Below are 17,819 nucleotides of genomic sequence, written 5' to 3'. Positions count from 1 at the left end.
TGGACAGTGCTCAGGCCGAGTTCAAGCCCCAGGACCAGGGAAAAACAAAGAAAAAGAAAGAAAGAAAGAGAGGGAGGGAGGGAGGGAGGGAGGGAGGGAGGGAGGGAGGGAGGGAGGGAGGGAGGGAGGGAGGGAGGGAGAGAGAGAGAGAGAGAGAAAGAAAGAAAGAAAGAAAGAAAGAAAGAAAGAAAGAAAGAAAGAAAGAAAGAAAGAAAGAAAGAAAGAAAGAAAGAAAGAAAGAAAGAAAGAAAGAAAGAAAGAAAGAAAATATTTTCTAAGCATTATCAATTCTAAAATCCCAAGTCTGGTACCTAGTCCATCAATTCCAAACTATGTTTTAGAACTCACAGGCAACTGGTCAAGCCTTCCCTGGATACACTCCTCTTTCCTACTACATGGTCAAAAAAAAAAAAAATTGCAACTTGTATTTTGTTTTTTTGAATGAATGCTGTTGAGAACTCTTCACACAAATATATGGCCCTAAAGAGAAAAGTGGTTATATTAATATCTGAGTTAACAGGGAATGGTTGTATGAACTCATTTGCTAGCCAACATGCAGAGATGCAGAAGGCATTCTTACTTTTCTCCAATACAAGTGAGGCAGTAAGGTCAAAGTGATTTACAAAAGGACAGGCTGCTAAAAAATAAGACTAATCTGAATTACAATCCAGGTCATTGATCCAGATAAAGCAGTTACTTGTTTAAACACACAGCAAGTATCCAAAAGCTCAATTTAAAAAAAAAAAAAAAATGAGCCAGGCGCGGTGGCTCTCACCTGTAATCCTAGCTACTCAGGAGGCTAATATCTGAGGACTGCGGTTCAAGGCCAGGCAGGAAGGTCCATGGGACTCTTACCTCCAATAAACCACTAGAAAACTGGAAGTGGTGCTGTGGCTCAAGTGGTAGAGCACTCAACTTGAGCTGAAGAGCACAGGGACAATGCCCAAGCCCAGAGTTCAAGCCCCACAACCGACAAAAAAAGAAAGAAAGAAAAAGAAAAAAGATACTTTAAAACCAAAAAATCCCAAATTTCTACCAGGTAAACTGATTATTTGATCTAGTTGTATGCAGAAACAGAGAAAGACCTCCAATAAAATAATAAATTGTATAAACAAGGAATTAGAACAGACTGCAATAGGGAAAAGGAGGGAAGCAGAAAGTCTATCAACAGGAAATAATACAGAAATTCAGATAGTTCCACTTGGAAGTAATTTTTTATACAGAAAAGCAAACAAGTACGTTCCTTTAGAATCTTGTTAGAAAAGTTAATTCTTTTGTACTCTTCAGCAAAAGAAATAGAATTACTTTGAGGTAGAAATAATTAAAGTAAGTGATTAGGTTCTATTATAAATTTTTTAAAATCTTAAAGATTTTGTATTGGACAGAGGTATAAATTGTTTTTAAGAGCTACATTATGTGCCAGACACCAGTGGCTCAAGCCTGTAATCTCAGGAGACTGAGATAGGAGGATTGTGGTTCAAAGCCAACCTGGACAGGTAAAGTCTGTGAGACTTGTATCTCCATTTAACCACCAGAAAATCGAAAGTGGCGCTATGGCACAAGTAGTCCAACTGATATGTCAAGATTCAGCGTAGGGCTAGGAAGGTGGCTCAGTGGTAGAGTGCTTGCCTTGCATGCATAAGGCCCTGAGTTCGATTCCTCAGCACCACATAAGCAAAAAGAAAAAAGAAAAAAGCCGGAAGTGGCGCTGTGGCTCAAGGGGTAGAGCGCTAGCCTTGAGCTGAAGAACTGAGGGACAGCGCCCAGGCCCAGAGTTCAGGCCCCACGACCGGACCCAAAAAAAAAAAAAGATTCAGGGTAATTGGCAGAAACCCAGGGGAATTGACAAGAGGGTGCAGAGGAGATCCAAGAGTCAGATCTTGATGCCCAACGTTGGTTATGGGAGCAACAAGAAAACAAAGCACCTGCTGCCCAGTAGATTCCAGAAGTTCCAGGTCTACAACGTCAAGGAGCTGGAAGTGCTGATGTGCAACAAGTCTTATTGTGCTGAGATCACCCACAATGTTTCCTCTAAGAACCGAAAAGCCATCGTGGAACGAGCAACCCAGCTGGCCATCAGAGTCACCAATCCCAATGCCAGGCTGCACAGTGAAGAAAAATAGATGGCTCGCGTACACCTTTTATTTGTGCTTAAATAAACCACAGAAACTGGGAAAAAAAAAAAAAGACTTTCCCCACGCTGAAAACAAAACTATTTTAAGAATTAAGCTACTACAGAAAAACTATTTTATACTAGAATTAGTTCATAGTACACTCAACAAAAATACCACAGAGACATGATTCCAAAATGTATACTTTAGTCTGCTGTGTACCTCCAACAGATGGACATGGTCAATGTCAGAGTGATCTTTATTTGGTCTCATTTCAATCTCTTTTTACATCTTCCAGAACTAAAACAATTAATACTTAAGTATAAGCTCCTTGGCACACAGATGAACTCAACTACTAATAGAGACAATGGGGTAAGGAAGCTACAGAAGAGTGTGGTTTTTTTTCCTTTATATATGTTTTATTATAAAGATACTATGTACTGAGGGGTTACAGTTACAAGAGCAAGGTAATGAGTCCATTTCCTATCAAGCACTGTTACACCCTCCTTTGTTTTTCCCCTACCATCACTTTCCTCTCCACCTCCCCCAACTCCTCCCCCCCCCCACCACACACACAAGTGTGCTTTTAAAGTAACTGCTATGAGTAAGGGAGAGGACAGAAGAAAAAAAAAGACTACTGGGTAATGCAGAAGAGTCCAATTAAGAGAGAGAAGAGCACAAATATTTAGTAGCTCCAGTCTGCAAGGTTTCTGTCTTGCTCCAGCTGTGCTCAGCAGGTCAGGGCCAAGTCAGAAAGATAAACTGATCTCTATTTGCAGATGTAATGGAGACAAAATTGCAAAGCAGTGGAATGTATTTCTAGAGGTAAATAAGGTTCTGTCTAGATACAAAAATATACTGCAAGAGGGGGTGATACTTGAGACAAACATGTCAAAAGTCTTTTGCCTAGCATAACAGTGTAGCACATTGCTGAATAGAGCTCTACTATGTAAGATGATCAAATGTCTATGTTGAAAGAAAATTTTTTAAAATCTCAAGATATATAAAATATCATGACTAGGTCTTCTACTGAAAAATATCATTTATTATTTTTGAAGATAATGTTCCTGGCTGACAATCAAATTTCCATTTTTAAGGATTTCCTTGAAATAGGTTCCAATTCCTTAGAAAGGTTCCAAATAGAAATAATCAAATGCATTAAGTATTATAATTGCAAATCTAGATGTTACTCAACATGTAATTCCAGTATTTTTCCAATATTTTGAATCAGAAGTTTCCAATTTCTTAATGAACCTTTAACAAGAATTTTACTATAAGCACATTAGTCATCGTATGGTACCTTTTAAAAAGCAAAAATTAGGCACGGCGCTGGTGGTTCACAGTTGTAATCCTAGCTACTCAGGAGGCTGAGATCTGAGGATTACAGTTCAAACAAGGCCAGCCTGGGGAAGGAAAATCCATGAGACTCTTATCCCCAATTAACCACCAGAAAACCAGAAGTAGTGTATGGTGTACATTGCTCGCAAAGAGTTGAAGACCTCAGAGACAGCACCCAGGCCCAGAGTTCAAGCCCCAAGACAAAAAAAAAAGCATAAATTAAAACTGGATGTCCTAGTAAACTCCCATAATTCCAGCAACTAAAGACAGAAGTTGGAGCTAGAGGAAGCTGAAGGTAATACCAAGACCCTGTTTCAAAACCAAGTCTTTAGGCTTAAACTCAGGGCCTGGGCTCTGTCCCTGACTCCCTTACCCACCCCCTAAAAGCCAGTGCTCTACCACTTGGGCCACAGCTCCATTTCCAGCTTTTGGGTGATGAAGTGGCAATAAGAGTCTCACTGGTTTTCCCGCCCATGCTGGCTTCCAACCACAATCCTCAGATCTCAGTCTCCTGAGTAGCTAGGGAGCCATAGGCATTAAACCACTGGCACCTAACTCAAAACCAAAATGTAAATACAAAGGCTAGCTGGGGATGTACTCAAGTAGTAAAGTACTTGCTTACTTGTAGATTATATAAAAGGCGGGCTGGGAAGGTGGCTCAGTGGTAGAGCACTTGCCTTGCATGCCTGAAGCCCTGGGTTCGATTCCCCAGCACCACATAAGCAAAAAGAAAAAAGCCAGAAGTGGGGCTATGGCTCAAGTGGTAGAGCGCTAGCCTTGAGCTGAAGAGCTGAGGGACAGCGCCCAGGCCCAAAGTTCAGGCCCCATGACCAGACCCATAAAAGACCCCACGACCGGACCCATAAAAGGCCCCCAATTCAATCCCAAGCAGCATTTAAAAAAAAAAAAAGAGGCAAGAATTAGAAAAACAAATTATATGTGCATATATGTTTAAAGTAAAGGTGTATGACAAAATGATTATCCCTATTTCTGTCTAGGTTCACCAAATATACTTAACTGAGTTATCTGCACAGTTGGTCCCATGTGTGTTGAACTTAACTACCTTTAAAATGTATTTTTAAATATTACTCTATCAATGTTTTTCTTTACTGTATACAAAAAAAGATATAAAAATTGAGGTTAGCAAATCAGATATTCATTACCACTAGTAGTAATCCCAATTCCATGTTTTCCCAAAGAGCAACAATAAAGTGACCGATGGGATGTAAGGATAGCCATGAGCAGAAGCTGTGTTTTGCTACTGAAATACAAGCCAAAGGGCACCTGGTCACATGTTAAGCGATGCAAACCAAAGGAGCAGGAACTACCAAACACATGACAACTGATAAAAGATTGCAAAGCCTTGAATGTGACCAATTATAGACCGCACACAGTACTACGGCCACAAGGTACATGTTTTCTTCTACTTAGTGTTGAGTCTTCTATCCAGTTTTCTAGTAAAGGCAACTCACATTCATTCACTTAAGTAAGATTTTAATAATCACAACACCTCATTCCTGTTCTTCCCCTCAGTGGGCCATTTTAGAACAGGGTCACCATTCATTCAATTCATTAGTCAGAAAACTTGACACAGCTTTTCTAATTTGTGACAGGGATTAATCTTGCTTGTCAAAGACTGAACTGAGAAGCACCTCTGGATGTGTCTATAAGGATGTTTCCAGATTAATTGAAGACTAATTTAAGATTAAGTAAAGAGGGGAAAACCCTGCCCTAAAGATGTAAGGTCCCATCCCACAGGCTGGGGCCCAGGTGGGATAAAAGAGGAGGGCAAAGGAGAAAGCTAAAGACTAAAGACATTCTATCTCCCAGTTTCCTGGCTGCTTTAAGGTCAGCTGTTCTGAACCCCACACCATCCCTACCTTGATAGACTGCTTCCTATAACCTGAATAAAATTAACCTTTGCCTCCTTAAATCGTTCTTCTCCAGCCAGGCACTGGTGGCTCATGCCTACTAGCTACTAGGAGGCTGAGATCAGAGGATCAAGGTTTGAAGCCAACCAGAGCAAGAAAAGTCTGTGGAATTCTTTTTTTTTTTTTTGGGGTCCGGTTGTGGGGTCTGGGCACTGTCCCTCAGCTCTTCAGCTCAAGGCTAGCGCTCTACCGCTTGAGCCACAGCGCCACTTCCAGCTTTTTTCTTTTTGCTTATGTGGTGCTGAAGAATCAAACCCAGGGTCTCAGGCATGCAAGGCAAGTACTCTACCACTGAACCACCTTCCCAGCCCCCTCTGTGGAATTCTTATCTCCAATTAACCACAAAAAGCTAGGGTGGAGCTGTGGTTCCAGTGCTAAAGGCTAACCTTGAGCAAAAACACTCTGGGATAGCACCCAGGCCCAGAGTTTAAGCCCTAGGAATGGGGGGAAGTGGGAAGTTTCTCTCAGGCATTTGAACACAACATCTCCACAGCACAGATGAGTTCTCATTATTAACTCTATTACAATCATTTTATGTCACTAGCATTCCATTGTCATCTAACTCTCCTTATTACATTCTATCCCCATTTACTTACTCTAGTATCTCACAATCAGATACAGTATTAGCAGTCCTGACACTACAGCGACTTTGAGCCGTTGGTTCTTTGTTCTAAGAAGCTAGACAACAAACTGTTAAGGTGCACGGTTGATCTCTATTCAGAAATACAGTTTTGCATCATCATTCCAAGTTCTGACAATATATCTGTAGACATTACCAAACATCCTTCTCCCCCCGAAACAAAAATTTCCATCAGTTAAGAACCACTGAACTAGAATTTGATTTCTTGTTTGCTTTGTTGTTTGTTTGAGGAGCAAACAAACCTAGGACTTCACTCATGCTAGGCAAGCATGCTATACTCCCCCTAAAAGCGTATTTTTTTAATAACAACAACAAAAAGTCCTCTGCTAAAATCTCAACAGTTTTTCATTTCATTTAGGAAAAAAAAAATCTGCCCTCCTTGAAGTCTTATCTATCCCAAATAAACTCTACATAATCTAGTCTTTGCCTATTTCTCTAACCTCATGTAATGGCAATACACTCTTATTGTATTTACTCTCTGCAGTAAATCCAGCTTTCTCTCAGACCCTAGGACACCACAGCTTTCTGCTATAGGTTTTTGTCTTTGCTATTCCCTGTGCCTAAACCAGTCTGCGTGTCTCAGCTTAAATTTCACACCCTCACAGATGACTTTCCTGGTCCCCTTCTAATGGGTGTCTCTCATCATCTCCCCACACAATTCCTCACTTAATCTTTTCATAGTACCTGTTTCTCCCTCAGTTGAGGACAAATTCTTTGCCTTATTTTCTAGTGGTAAAAGTTAAATGGAAAAAACTCACTGAGAGTGAGTTATCAGTGATCACCTCAGCACCATCGTCATATTATTCCCCACCTGTATTTGTGATCATTCTCACCTTTGAGGAAGGGGGTGAGGAGGAAGAAAGAGGAAAGGAGAAGCTTCACAAGGTATTTGTCTATAAAATAGCTTTGCCAATATCCTATTCTCTAAAGGGATGTGTGCAAATTAAGTAACATGTAATCAATCTAAAGCAATTGAAAGGGTTTAATAAACAGCTATATCTGACAATAATGGCTATGTTTTTTGTTTTGTTTTGTATTGTTTTTGGTCAGTTGTGGCGCTTGAATTCTGGGCTTGGGTGCTGTTCCTGCACTCTTAGCTCAAGGTGGGCGCTCTACCACCGGAGTCACGGCGCCACTTCCGGTTTTCTAGAAAGTGCTTTATTGGAGATAAGTCTCATGGACTTTCCTGCCTGAACTGGCTTTGAATACTGATCTTCAGATCTCAGCCTCCTGAGCAGCTGGATTACAGACAGGACTGAGTCACCAGCGCCTGGCTGGCTATGTATTTTAAAGCACCAAGCACAATGCTTCTAGCAGATACTTGAGAAACGATAGCTTGCTCCTTCTAATCTTGCTTTAAAAAAAAAAACTCAGAACCCCATTCTTGCCAGGAAGGTGCTCTACCATTTGAATCTGCCAGTCCCTGTTTGTGTTGGTTATTTTTCCAAGTTAGGGACTCACTTTATGCTCAGCTGGCCTGGACTACAATCCTATTTGTGGTTACTTGCATCACCAGGATGACAGGCAGCTCTACCACATCCAACCATTGTTCATTGTTCTTCTCCCTTGGCTTGGGGTTATTGGCACGTACCACAACACCCACCCAGAGGTGAAGACTCCATTTCACAACCCTTTTTATTCCTCCTCAAGCAGCCATCTCCCCCGACCCCCCACTTTCAATCTCATTTCATCAACTTGGCCTGAATCAGTTAAAAACAGAGCTCTGAGAGATACTTTTCCCCTTGTGTGGTAACACAAGTTAGTTATTCAAATGCATGGCCCCCTGGTATGTGAGGAGGACTGGTGCCAGCATCTCCGCTCCTTCAACGGCTACTCGAGCCCTTATACTCAATAAGATCATTGCTCATAACCTAAACACACATTTATACATTTTAAATCAACTCATAATAATACAATCTAAAAGGTATATAATTATACCGTTTTTAAAGGATTTCTGGCAATTAAAAAAAATACATACAGGTTCAGTACAGCCAGAATAGTATATTTTTGGTGTCCAAAAATAGAACCAATTTGTAGTTGATTAGATCCACGGGTGAAAAACCAAGGAGTTGAGAGCTGAGAATTGAAGTTCAAAGACAGCCTGGGCAGTTAGCCAGGAAAAAGCCAGAAGTGGAGCTGAGGCTCAAGTGGTAGAGCACCAGCCTTGAGTGGAAAAGCTCAGGGACAGTGACCAAGCCCTGAATTTAAGCCCCAGTAAAAGGAAGGGGGGACTCCAAAGAGCCATTAATAACCAAAGCCAATTCATCACAATGACCTCAGAATTACATTTCAGTTTAATTCAGTAAGTAAAATAAGCATATTATAATTCAATTTTTAGAACTAAGTCTAAATTAGTCTGCAGGGAAAATAATAAATTATTTAATAGTATCAGTGCTTGTCATTAAAAGTAGCCACTATGTCTATAAAAGTTGACTTCTAGAGGCTACGAATGTGGCTTAGTAGTAGAGCGCTTACCTAGCACGGATGAAGCCTTGGGTTTGGTTCCTCAGTACCACATACACAGAAAAAGCTGGAAGTAGTTCTGTGGCTCAAGTGGTAGAGTACTAGCCTTGAGCCAAAGAAGCTCAGGGACAGCGCCTAGGCCATGCCTGACTGGTAATAAATAAATAAATAAATAGACTTGTAGAAAATAAAGTATTAAGGTGAGCACCAGTGTCTCATGCCTGTCATCCTAGCTACTCAGGAGGCTGAGATCTGAGGACAAGGTTCAAAGCCAGCCATGGCAGGAAAGTCCGTGAAACTTATCTCCAAAAAGCCACCAGAAAACCGGAAGTGGCGCTGCAGCTCAAGTGGTAGAGTGCTCGCCTTGAGCTGAAGAGCTCAGGGACAGCGCCCAGGCCCAGAGTTCAAGCCCCACAACCAAAAAGAAAAAAAGGAAGGAAGGAAGGAAGGAAGGAAGGAAGGAAGGAAGGAAGGAAGGAAGGAAGGAAGGAAGGAAGGAAGGAAGGAAGGAAGGAAGGAAGGAAGGAATGAATTAGATAAAGTCCACGATTAGAATCAAATAGTAACAAACAGGTACATGATTTTTAGTTAATAATTAGAACTAAAGTACCTTAAATTCCTTCTAATAGCTTTTTCTCTGAAAGCACTCTGCATATGCATTTGGAGAAAACGATAAAGGAGTATAGCATTACTGGAGCATAAAGGCAGCCGAGTGTCAGGGTCTATAGCCCACATCTGCTTCGTCGCTGGCTATATGATCTCTAGAAAGTCATTTCACTTCTCTATTTCCTCATGTGTAACTGACTGAACAACAGTGCCCATTTCATAAAGGTTGTCATAAGGATCACATGAGTTAACGTGTACACACAAAATGCTTCCAACAGGGTCTGGCACGTAGGAAGTACTGTTATTGTATGTTATAGTACTGACAGTCCATATGACATTATTTGGGGGTTTTGTATCATCACAGGTAGTAGCAAGCACACTAGACAGAACACACAATTCCATCAGTACAGAAAGTTGTAATGGACAAGGCTGTTATCAGGCTACAGAATGATAATGCTTGATAAACAACACATATTATCTTCCTAATCTGACTGAAAGATAATTTTTAGGAGGTTATTTGGAAAGAAGTATACTAAATCCAAAGTATTTTCCAATCTAATAATCCTGACATGTGACAAAGAACATCTTTCAATTCAACAGCCAAATAAAGAGGGTAGAAGGCGATTTTTATAAGTAACTCTAATGTGAGGGGTAACTAAACATATTGGTATTTTTGTTTTCTGTCTACTCTATAGCAAGTATACATTAATGAATACTCAATGAATTATACCATGCTTAGAAGAGTTATTAAGCCCAAATTTAATTATCAATATTTTATATTGATTAGAGAAGCAAAGTTGTCATACTGTAAAATAGCCTCTTTAAGGCAGGAGCCACCAGATCCTGGAGGTGGATACCATCAGATTTTTCTAAACCAGTCCAGGCTGGCATCAGGCGATCCTTCTGCCTCAGCCACCTAAGTAGCTTCCAGTTAGCCTAATTTTTTTTTTTTTTTTTTTTTTTTTGTCGGTCGTGGCTTGAACTCTGGGCCTGGGCGCTGTCCCTCAGCTCTTCAGCTCAAGGCAAGCGCTCTACCACTTGAGCTACAGCGCCACTTCCGGTTTTCTGGTGGTTTATTGGAGATAGGAGTCTCACGGTCTTTCCTGCCCGGTCTGGCTTTGAACCGCGATCCTCAGATCTCAGCCTCCTGAGTAGCTAGGATTACAGGCGTGAGCCACCAGCGCCCGGCAGTTAGCCTAATTTTTATATACTAATTGGGAAAATTATATTTAGAGACATTGACATTAGAATTATAATGTGAAAATGTTGCTGATTTCTACTGGTGAGAAGAAATAGGTATTGATACAACTACATTTAAGTGGAAGAAAATGCAAAAGTTCAATTACAGCTTAAAGACAGGATTACTTTCCCAGGCAAGTCTATGAGCTCCATTGAGGGAGGAAGTGTGTGGAGTGTGTTTCGTTGTTTCAATTGCCTAAAATGGCTAGTCTTCAGAGTTACAAAAGCCTGAATTCAAACTCACAAACTCCCACTGGAATTGGGAGAAAAGTCCTTTACCCTCTCAACCGCACCTGTGAAATAAATGTAAAACCTACATAAATGGCTATTTGTTTTCACATCCTTGACATAATATTTCACACCCGGGATAAATAATCCTGTCAACATTATGGCTCAGCACCCTCACAGAACATCTGGACTCAAGAGGAATGGGGTCAGTGGTCCTGGCTGCAGTGAATCTCAGGCACTGGTATATAGGTTTAAAGCTCCCAGGGGATACTCCCCTTTATTTGTGTAGGGATGAAAGGAAGCTGAACCCAGAACTTTGCACAAGCTCTTCCATTTAGCTAATCACCCCAGCACCAGCCCCTCAGGCAACTCTCACAAGCAACCACTGGCCTAAGATAGAGTTCAAAATCCTTAGTTTGGCACACCAGGCACTGTGGTCACAGGCTACAGGTATGCATTTTAAATCACTCCTCCACAGGACCCCTTCTCTAAACAATCCCAAGTATCCTGAAGAGGTAGGCTACAGTAGTTTTTGAGCCTACATCACAATCACCTAAAATACCTGTTCAACAGACTGCTGGTCCTCAGCCCTGGAATTCCAAACTAGGCCTAAGATGGGGCTGAGGAACCTGTATATCTAATAAGGTTCCAACCACACTGGCACTACTGGTACAGCAGTGGGAACCACGGGGCTACACTCGCACATCCCATTGCACACCCTGTTCTTTTACCTGAAATGTCAGCAGAATGCATGCCTCACAAGTTCCAGATCCTTCATTTAAAAACTGACACATGATAAAAATGGAAATTATTCACAGCCCTAAAAGTGATTTGCACTTGTTATCAAAAACCCTGTGGTGTGGTAGTACCAAAGCCCGTAATCTCAGCAGTCAAGAAGCTGATGCAGGAAAACTGAGAATTTGAGGCTGTCTGGCTACAAAGCAAGTTCTAGGCCAGCTGGGACTACACAGTGAGAGGCTTTCAAAAAATAACCTTACAGGGGCTGGGAAGTTGGCTCAGTGGTAGAGCGCTTGCCTTGCATGCCTGAGGCCCTGGGTTCAATTCCTCAGCACCACATAAGCAAAAAGAAAAAAGCCGGAAGTGGTGCTGTGGCTCAAGTGGTGGAGCGCTAGCCTTGAGCTGAAGAGCTGAGGGACAGCGCCCAGGCCCAGAGTTCAGGCCCCACGACCGGACCCAAAAAAAAAAAATAATAACCTTACAAAGAAAATTCCAATTTCAAATGATACTCATTACTTGACTTGTGAAACAGTAACCCCTCTGTACATCACCTTTATAATAACAAACACATTTAATAATAACGAAAAGAAAGTCTCCTTCTCAAAGATGGAATCTTTCATGAGCCATTTATTACTGTTATACGTGTACCTGTACTGGTTACACTGCAAAATGGTTTCGTAAGTATCACCCAAGTTAGAAAGTTATTGCTCTATGTTTAATTATAAAAGGATACAGAACGTTTGGGCAACTCACTGGTGTACCACTTACGACAGCAGCACAAAGACTTGTATATTTTCAAAAAGACGGACTTAGTTGGGACTTACTAATTCAAGTAAAGAAAAAGCCCCAAAGGAAGCAACTGGGATGTGTTATGTGCAGAAAGGGTTTGTGAGACTAATTGATCTAACTATGACCTACTTATTTACTAAGCTCACTTTAAAAACACCATCTATTTCTCAATGATGGCTTCTCTCAGCATTAAGGTAAGAAACTGGGATCCTGAACTCTTACCTATCAAAATAACAGAAAACTCACCCTTCCTTCTCTAGACCTTTCTTTCTACAAGAACCAACTCATGCTATAAGATCAAAGAGCATCTTTTTAAGTCTCTGTTTATTACTTTTTTCCCTATAGAATATCAACAGTACCAAGAACCACCTGAAATTCTAAAGAGTCCTATCTTTGTTCAGAAACAACAAAAACTACAAGTAACTACAGTATCATCTCTGTAGTAGGAAGGTAAGCATTATCTTCTCAATAATACTTGTGTTGCTTTTGATGATACTGGGCATTAAATCCAGACCCTCCAAGCTACACACGAGGCCTCTTCACCAAATTAATGCTTGCTTGTAATTTTTAAAGTTTCATATACTAGTTAAATCTATTCTAACTGCCTCTTCTTGAAAAGTTTTGCTTTTTTAGCTGGACACTAGGGGCCCATTACTATAATACTAGCTACCCAGGAAGCTGAGACATACAAAATCTCAACTTGAAACCAGCCTGGCAGAAAAGTCTTATGGGAGGTTCCCTCTCCAATTAACTACAGGTGTGGCTATAGTTAGGCCCAGAGGCCCCAGTGCAGGACTAGAAGTGTACTTCAAGAGTTAGAGCAACAGCCATGAGCAAGAGCTTGAGGCTGTTGGTTCAAGCTCCAGGGAAGGAGGGAAGGAAGGAAAGATACCTTTGTTTCTTTGACTGTCAAACCACATCAATAAACAAACTTGTGCTATCTCCTTTGTGCCACCAAAATTAACCTACGCTGATACTTTCAAATAACTACTCGAAGAGTTCTCTTTCACATGCTGTTGGACTAATAATCATACCAGAGCGCAGTCTGATGCAATGAATTTGTGAGCCTGCCTGCTACTTAACAGGAGTTCAATTTAAGGTATTTAAATTCCTTAACTTTCCCGAGATTTAATCTCATGAACAATAGGGGTAAAACAACAGGCATTAAGGAACAGCAAAAATTGCACAATCTTAGCCTTGCAATCTAGAGACTAGGGGAAACTAAGCCAGAAGAATCCAGTGAGACCATGTCAAAAAATAAAGGAGTCTAGATGTAAACTCAGTTATGGAGTGCTTGACGTGTGCTGGACACTGAATTCAATCTCTAGCATCGCAGCAAAAGCAAAGAAATTAAGCAAGATCAAATGAGGCTATTGTTTTGTGAAGATACTTCTTGCCCACACAGGTACAATTCTGAAGACCCTCTAATGACCTTATATAATCAAGACTCTCTAATGACACTTGTATAATTAATCCCCTTGAGGGTGGAACAGATCTGTAGTTATAATGGGATAGCTTTTCTGTGCTGTTATATGGCATTAGATATTTTATATATGTAATTAAAGACCTTAATTGTTCATCAAACAGATTATCTTAGCAGGCTTGCCCTAATCAGGCTAACTGCAGTACCAGTGACCTGCACATGCTGGGAAAGTGCTCTACCTCCTGAGCCATGCCTCTGGTCCTTTCATTTGTATTGGCGTTTTGGATTTTTGTTGTTGTCTGTACCAGTCCTAGGGCTTGAACTCAGGGCCTGGGCAATGTTCCTGTTGTTTTTGTTTTTTTTTTTCCTCAAGGCTAACACTCTAACACTTGGGCCACAGCTCTATTTCCGGTGTTTTGGCACCATATCCAAGCTTCTGATCTATAGAAACTGAAACAAGTTTTAATCTACTAAATTTGTATTAACTTGTTACGCACCAAAACAAGACACATAAACTACCTTCAATAAGGATATGACAGAAAATTGTTTTAAAAAGGAAAGGGATGTACCTTTCCTCAAAGTGCATATCTCCTTGCAAGCACTGAGATAATGAAGATACACTGACATGGAACCAAGTAAGGGAAAAAAAAAAAAATCACAACTATAAATGTTATGTTTTAGGATTAAAAACTTTTTCACACACCCATCTGGCTAAACAACTACTCTATTACCCTCATTTTACAGAGGAGGAAAATAAAACTTAATGAGTACAATCCCATACAGCACAAAACTGGATGTTTCAAGTAACTTCAGCTCAGGATTTTCCCTTCCCTACACCACAACTCCCTGAAAGCATTAAGTCATTCACAGCAACAGTTAGTTGTATACCTCTTCAAAGGATGTGGTCCTGATCACATTATTTTCCCTATTTCACATCTATTTAAACATCCCTTACTTAACTTTTGTAGAGTAACAAAACAAAACTGAATCCAGAGAATTTTCTTTCTACCCAAGAGCAGTTTGTAAAGAAGACCACTGGTAGATCACTTCGTTATTGACGTTATTTTATTCCAAGTACAGGTAATGGTTTGGAGATGGGGGGGTGTTGGGTGTTACCCAGGTGTTCCTAGTTACCCCTCACACTGGAGATTCAATTAGACTCAAGTCTCCCAAGTAGGAGAGAAAACCATCTTTCTAAGCCTCAAAGTATGGTTTTGAAGGAAATGGGGGAGGGGGGCAGAACACCTGTAGGTTTGTACAATTTTATTTAAGTAACAATCTGTTTAGGATTTCAAAACTCAAAACCAACAAAATATTTCCAGCTCCTTCAGCATTTTTCTCTTTGGTCTAATTTTTTTAAAGCCTGAATTCATTAAGAAATGTGAGGACACAGTACACATCACACACTAGAGGAGTTGTTTTTATTTTCACTCTTACGGATGTTTCATTAAGTGCTTCCTTTCCCCCATCAGAATTCGCAATTTCCTTAAAATACACACGCTGAGAACTCAAGGTACAACAGTCACATTCAAATTCAAGTAAGTTACAAAAAGCACACAACTTTTTTTTTTTTGGTCAATTAAGAAGATAACTTCATTTCAAACCCTTTCTGCTCAGAGGCAAAACACGGTGGTTTCCAAACACTACCAGGAGTCAAAAATAAACAGCACCCATCACCAACCAACTTTTCACAGCAGATAAATTCCCTAACAAACCATCAAGCATTGTTTGGGGTGGGGTGGGGTCTTTACAAGCTGCCCAAAAAGAAAAAGCACCCATCCCATGACTTACAAACGCCCGCAACGTGCAAAAGACTGGGTAACATTTCCAGGGTAGATAAGAGTGGGGGGGGGGAGGGAGACAATCCCCTAAAAACTGGAAAATGTCTGGGTGCCTTCAACAGCACAAAAGTGAAGCAACCCAGCTGTGTGTATGGGGGGGGGGCTTCTTGCCAGAAGAAGGAGGAGGGGGAGGGGGGTTGAGGAGAGGGAAGAGGAGAGGTTGAGGTCTCAACTCCAGACCCTCCAGTTTCCCAGCTTCCCCCCCCCCCCAAACCCGCTCCCCACACACCTAGAAAAGGAGGGAAAACAACTTTTATTGGGCCTCCTCTGGGTGGAGGGGGGGAGTAAGGAGGGGGAAGACAGAGGAAACTAGCCCGCCAAGGTGAGAGGGGGTGGCAGTGTTCTGGCTTGGACACGTTTCACTGGAGATCCCCCCACCCACCCTCCTCCTGCCCTCTCCCCAAAATCGTGGGAGGAAGGGCGGGGGGGGGGGGGGGAGAAGAGGAGAGGGGGAGGAGAAGGGACACAGATAGCGGGAAAGAGCCCGGCTGCCAGGCGATTCTCGCCCCCCACCCCCACCCCTCCCTCCCTCCCTCCAGGTCAACCCTCCCCCCTGTGTACACACACACACACACACACACTCACACCATCCATCCATCCATCCATCCATCCATCCACCCACCCACCCACCCACCCACCCACCCACCAGAGGCCGGGGAGGCCCAGACGCCTCGCTGTGCGGGCCTCCCCCCCCCACTCTACCCCCGACCCCCTCACAGGCTGAGCCCAGCTCGTTGTCATGTGACACGAGAGAGAGAGAGAGAGAGAGAGAGAGAGAGAGAGAGAGAGAGAGAGAGAGAGAGAGAGAGGAAGGAAAAAAAGACACTGCAGAAACGCAGGGCGACCGAGAGCGTTGGCGCCCGCCCGCCCGCTTGGGCCCAGGCCCGGCCCCGTCCTGAGAAGCCCGGGCTGGGGGGGGGGGGGATGAGGAAGAAGGTGGGGGGGGAGGGCGGGCTTGGCCGCGGGCCCGAGCGCGCCACAAAGGCTTGGGCGCCGGTCTCCGTGCTGCCCCGGGGCGGGCGAGCGAGGACACGGTTTTCGGGGGCCCGCGGGGGTACGGGAGAGCGGGATGTCGGGGTGCCCCCCGCCGCGTCCCCCGTCCCCTCCCGGAGGAGGAAGGGGGGTGGCGGGGGGGGGTGGCACGTCCATCCCGACGGCCCCGCGCACACACACACACGCGCGCGCGCGCACACACACCCAGGCCCCGCGCGCGGCCTCCCGCCGTGCCCCGCGCCCGCCCGGGGCCCCCCCGCCCCGCAGTCCGGCCCGCGCCCCGCGCCCCGCGCGCCCCGCCGAGCCGCCCGGCCGGCCTCCATCTTGGATCGGCGCTGGCGGCCCCCGCGCCTCGCCGCCGCCGCCGCCGCCGCCGCAGTCCCCCCCTCTGCCCGCCCCCCGCCGCCGCCGCCCGCCCGCCCGCACTCACCTCAGCCGCCCATCCGGGCCGGCTGCCGGCCGTCGACCTCGTCCTCAACCCCCCCCGCAAAGTCTCCGGTGTGTTATTCCCGTGGTGGGGGGGTGGTTCCAGGGTGGTCGCCGGGGGGCTCGGGAACGGGGGGCCGCGCCTTCAACGGAGCCGCAATCCTAACCCGCCATCTGGTGGCATTTTCCACACGCCAATGGCGCCGCTGCAGACTCGGGTCCGGACCGCCCTCTGCTGGCCACCGTGCTCCGGTGCCTCGCTGACGGGACGGGGGCCTTACCCGGAAAGCGAGGCGGGCGGGCGGGCGGGAGGGAGCTGAGGCGCCGGAGGGGGGCGACGGGGGAGGGAGGGCGAGGGAGGGCGGCACGCGCAGACGCTTTCCTGAGGAGGAGGGGGGGGGGGAGAGAGTGTGTGGGCAGCGCGCATGCGCCAGAGCGGGGCGGGAAAAACGTGGCCGCGCCGCGGAGGTCCCGCCCTCCTCCCCCCTCCCGCCGTGGTTCAGCCAATCGCGTGCGGCGGAAGACCTCTCCCGCGCTCCAGCCCGCCCCCCACCTCCTTCCGTCGGCCCCCCCCTCCCCCCCGAGCCGGACCGCTGGCGGCTGGCGGAAGGACGGCCGCCAGGGCGCCTGCGCGGCCCGCTCGCGCTGAGTTGTCGCCCGCCATTTTTTTTTTTTTTAATGTTTTTATTTCAGAGCTTCTGGAAGGTCTGGGAAGGAATCCATCACACACACACGCACACACACACACACGCGCACGCGCGCACGCATACACAGCCCTCCCCGTCCATTCCTCCACTCCCGCCACTCCGAGACGGCGCGGGAAGGAGCGGGACGCGGGGGGGGGGGGGAGGGGGCGGAGTCCTGCGCGCGCGCGCGCACTCGCGCGCCCAGGCCCAGGTTTGAGTCTCGGGGGCCCGGGCTTTGTATTCGAGATGTATTGTTGACGGAGGAGAGGAGGGGGGCGAGCTGACAACTCTGTGGAGACCCCGTCCCCCCCCCCCGTCCCCCCTCCTCCCCCCTCCGCCGGTGGGGCGGAGCGCTGTCTGCTCCGGA

General features: G+C 44.9%; 1 protein-coding gene across 2 annotated transcripts in view; it reads right to left on the bottom strand.

The window, feature by feature from the left end:
• Stag1 (stromal antigen 1) overlaps positions 1 to 17,007 on the bottom strand; it is a 187,890-nt gene extending 170,883 nt beyond the window's left edge. For both annotated transcript variants that reach the window (XM_042670355.1, XM_042670356.1), the window contains exon 1: positions 16,771 to 17,007. The gene's annotated coding sequence lies outside the window, so the exon portion shown is untranslated. The remainder of the gene's footprint in view (positions 1 to 16,770) is intronic.
• Between the last annotated feature and the right edge of the window lie 812 nt (positions 17,008 to 17,819).

Source organism: Dipodomys spectabilis, unplaced genomic scaffold, assembly GCF_019054845.1.
Source record: "Dipodomys spectabilis isolate Male_0828 unplaced genomic scaffold, ASM1905484v1 ptg000542l, whole genome shotgun sequence".
Lineage (NCBI taxonomy): Eukaryota > Metazoa > Chordata > Mammalia > Rodentia > Heteromyidae > Dipodomys > Dipodomys spectabilis.
The sequence above is the reverse complement of the archived record's forward strand: the minus strand, read 5'-3'. Positions and strand labels throughout refer to the sequence as shown.